This window comes from Ziziphus jujuba, chromosome 5, assembly GCF_031755915.1.
Source record: "Ziziphus jujuba cultivar Dongzao chromosome 5, ASM3175591v1".
Lineage (NCBI taxonomy): Eukaryota > Viridiplantae > Streptophyta > Magnoliopsida > Rosales > Rhamnaceae > Ziziphus > Ziziphus jujuba.
This window is the reverse complement of record NC_083383.1, coordinates 282,826-286,986: the sequence shown is the minus strand read 5'-3', so window position 1 is coordinate 286,986 and position 4,161 is coordinate 282,826. Positions and strand designations below refer to the sequence as shown.

At 34.2% G+C, this 4,161-nt stretch overlaps 1 non-coding gene across 1 annotated transcript; it reads right to left on the bottom strand.

Annotated features, from left to right (window-relative positions):
- Window positions 1-3,826: 3,826 nt before the first annotated feature.
- TRNAM-CAU (transfer RNA methionine (anticodon CAU)) lies at window positions 3,827-3,900 on the bottom strand. The gene has a single exon. It is a non-coding gene; the product is annotated as a tRNA-Met (tRNA).
- Window positions 3,901-4,161: the final 261 nt, after the last annotated feature.

The window sequence follows — 4,161 nt, the reverse complement described above, 5'->3', positions numbered from 1 at the left end:
CGAATTCGCCAATTATGAGTTGGGCGCTTTAACCATTAAGCCATGGATGCTTAGCGGGGATCCTTGTACACGGTGAGTAATCAAATCCCAATTCAAATGAAATCTTTAGGACAAGTCAATGCAATTTAGGAGGACTCAATGAAAAGACATCAATTCAAATCCTGGATTTTCAAATTAAGAGAGATATTGAGAGAGATCAAGAATTCTCACTATTTCTTAGATTCATGGACCCAATTCAATTCAGTGGGATCTTTCATTCACTTTTTTTTTTCCATAAAGAATGTTTTATAAAACTCTTGGACTCCCAAATTTGGAGTATCTTATTTTCACGCAATTCACATTTACAGGGTTCAACAACAATCGATATTTCATGATCAATGGTGTATTACTATTTGTAGTAGCAGTCCTTATATATCGTATTAACAATCGAAAGATGGTCAAAAGAAAAAAATCTCTATTTGATAGGGCTTCTTCCTGTCCCTATGAATTTCATTGGACCCATAAATGATACATTAGAAGAATCTTTTAGGTCTTCCAATGTAAACAAATTGATTGTTTCACTACTGTATCTTCCAAAAGGAAAAATGGTCTCTAAAAACTGTTTCCTGGATATGAAAGAGAGTACTTGGGTTCTCCCATAACTAAAAAGTGTATCATGCATGAATCTAACTGGGGTTCACGGTGGTGGAGGAATTGGGTTGGAAAACAGAGGGATTCTAGTTGTAAGATATCTAATGAAACCATCGTTGCATTGAGATCTCATTTAAAGAGAAAGATATCAAATATTTGGAGTTTGTTTTTGTATATTCTATGGATGATCCGATCCATAACGACCATGATTGGGAATTGTTTGATCGTCTTTCTCCAATCAAGAGGTGAAACATATTCAACTTGAATTCGAAACAGCTATTCGAAATCTTAGTGATAGACTGGATTTATTATCTCATGTGTGCTTTTCACGAAAAAATACCAATTGAAGCAAGGGGTTTCTTCAAACAACAAGGAGTTGGTTCAACTATTCAATCAAATGATATTGAGCATGTTTCCCATCTTTTCTCGAGAAACAAGTTGGCTATTTCTTTACAAAATTGTACTCAATTTCATATGTGGCAATTCTGCCAACATCTCTTCTTTACTTGGGGGAAGAGTCCACATGAATCAGATTTTTTGAGGAACATATAGAGAGAGAATTGGATTTGGTTAGACAATGAATGGTTGGTAAACAAGGATTAGTTTTTTAGCAAGGTACGGAATGTATCGTCGAATATTCAATATCATTCCATAAGATCCAATTTTGTTCAAGCAACGGATTCTAGCCAATTGAAAGGATCTTTTGATTGATCCAGAAATCATTTTGATTCCATTATTAATGAGAATTTAGAATATCACATATTGATCAATCAAAGAGAGATACAACAACTAAAAGAAAGATCGATTATTTAGGATCCTTCTTTTTCTTCAAATAAAACAAACAGAGATAGAATCAAATCGATTCCCTAAATGCCTTACTGGATATTCCTCAATGTCCTGGATATTCACGGAACGTGAGAAACAAATGCATAATAATATACTTTCAGAAGAAATCGAAGAATTTCCTGGGAGATCCATTAGTTCTTTTTTCTCTGACTGATGGTCAAAACTTCATCTGGGTTCGAATCCTACTGAGAGGTCCACTAGAGATTAGAAATTATTGAAGAAAGAACAAGATGTTTCTTTTGTCCTTTCCAAGTGATTGAAAAATAAAGAAATAGTTAATATATTCAAGATAATTACGTATTTACGAAATACCATCTCAATTCATCCTATTTTATTAGATCTGGAATGTGATATAGTTCCGAAGGATGAACTGGATAGTTCTAATAAGATTTCAATCTTGAACAAAAATCCATTTTTTGGTTTATTTCATCTATTCCATGACCGGAATAGGGAGGGAATACACGTTATAACACGATTTTGAATCAGAAGTTCAAGAAATGGCATATCTATTCATTCTATCAATAATCGAGCTGGATCTGGTGTATCATAAAGAATTTACCTTTTCTATTGATTCCTACAGATTGGATAAAAAACAATTCTTGAATGAGGTATTCAACTCTAGAGATGAATCGAAAAAGAAATCTTTATTGGTTCTACCCCCTATTTTTTATGAAGAAAATGAATCTTTTTATTGAAAGATCATAAAATAATGGGTCCGGGCTTCCTACGGGAATGATTTGGAAGATCCAAAACCAAAATTAGTGGCATTTGCTAGCAACAACATAATGGAGGTAGTCAATCAATATAGATTGATCAAAAATATGATTCAAATCCAATATAGCACCTATGGGTACATAAGAAATGCATTGAGAAATGTATTGAATCGATTATTTTTAATGAATAGATCCGATTGCAACTTCAAATATGGAATTCAAAGGGATCAAATAGGAAATGACAGGTCTTCCTGGTCTTCCTGTTCTTCCAAATAGGAATCGATTATTTTTAATGAATAGATCCAATCGCAACTTCAACATCCTAGGTCTTCCTGTTCCTTCATCGGGCTTATGTTCTTCATGTAGCATTCAGACCGAATGACTCTATGAAATTATGTTGACACTTCCACATATTAAGGGTAATGTAGGAGACATCTTTATTTTTTCCCCTGGAAATCCTTAGAATTACCACTAAGCATTCAATTTGCCTCTGACCATCAAATGAAATGTGAATAACCTGTCCTCCTCTCTTTAAAACAAGGGGCACTTCCAATTCTATTGATGCTTGTAACAATTTTGTCTTCTTTATATTAGTATATCTCTAGAGTCAATAATTTTATATGAGGAACTACTGAACTCAATCACTTGCTACCGTTACTCTTCAATTTTCTGTTGAGGTCTATCCTGTAGAGGTATTCAAATTGGATCAATGATAGATTTCTAGGTTTCATTGTAAACCTAATTGGTTACTTCCAATTACGTAAATCAATAGTTCAAACTGCACTTAAAGGTAGGGCATTTCCCATTTTTATAGGAACTTCTGTACCAAAAATAATGGTATCTTCAATTATAGCCCCCCTTGGATGTAAAACATATCTTTTCTCACCATCCCAATAGTGTATGAGACAAATGTACGCATTTCGATTAGGATTGTATTCTAGAGTTATGATTCTACCATATATGTCTTTTTCATTCTGTCGAAAATCGATTTTACGGTATAAATGCTTATGAATTCCCCCTCTATGCCCTACAGTAATGATTCATCTAGCATTACAACCTTTACCACAACGATGCTACCCATAGATCAAATTATTTCATGGATTGGATTTCACTTGACTGTCTACGGCTCCTTTGCGTGTGCTCAAGGTAGAATAAATGTATCGCCATGCTATTAGGTATTTTCATTTAAGTTCTTTTCTTTCTAACAAGTGGAATAGAATAACTCGATTGAAGTGTAATGATCATACATCTGTAATGCATTGTATATCCCATAATAGGTCCCATTCTTCTACCATTTCCTAGGAGTTGATGACTATTCATAGCTATTACCTTGATACCAAAGAAGAGTTCGACCCAATACTTTATTTTTGTCCTAGTTGATCCTGATTCGACATTAGCAGTATATTGATTTTTCAACAATAATTGAATACTTTTGTATGTAAATACTGCATATTTGATTCCATCCATAAATCCACTTTCTTCCTTATGAGTTCTAGTATCAATAAGAATACTAATTCTTACTATTCATATGTTATGATATGAATATACCACACCAATTCGTTATGTACGGATGATGAGATTCCATTGATACAAAGCCAATTCCAATAGACTCATTTTATTGGAGGGTCCCAGTGGCATGCATTCAGTAGGAATTGAACCTACGAATTCACCAATTATGAGTTGGGCGCTTTAACCATTCAGCCATGGATGCTTAGCGGGAATCCTCATTCATGGTGAATAACCAAAGTCCAATTCAAATGAAATCTTTAGGATAAATCAATGCAATTTAGGAGGACTTAATGAAAGGAGATAAATTCAAATACTAGATTTTTGAATTAAGAGAGATCAAGAATTCTCATGATTTCTTAGATTCATGGACCCAATTCTGATGTGATTCCGCCCTAGCCCGCTCAACCGATAACCCGCTGGGGTGCTGACTCGACACGGATGAAGACTAGGCCAATCACAAGAG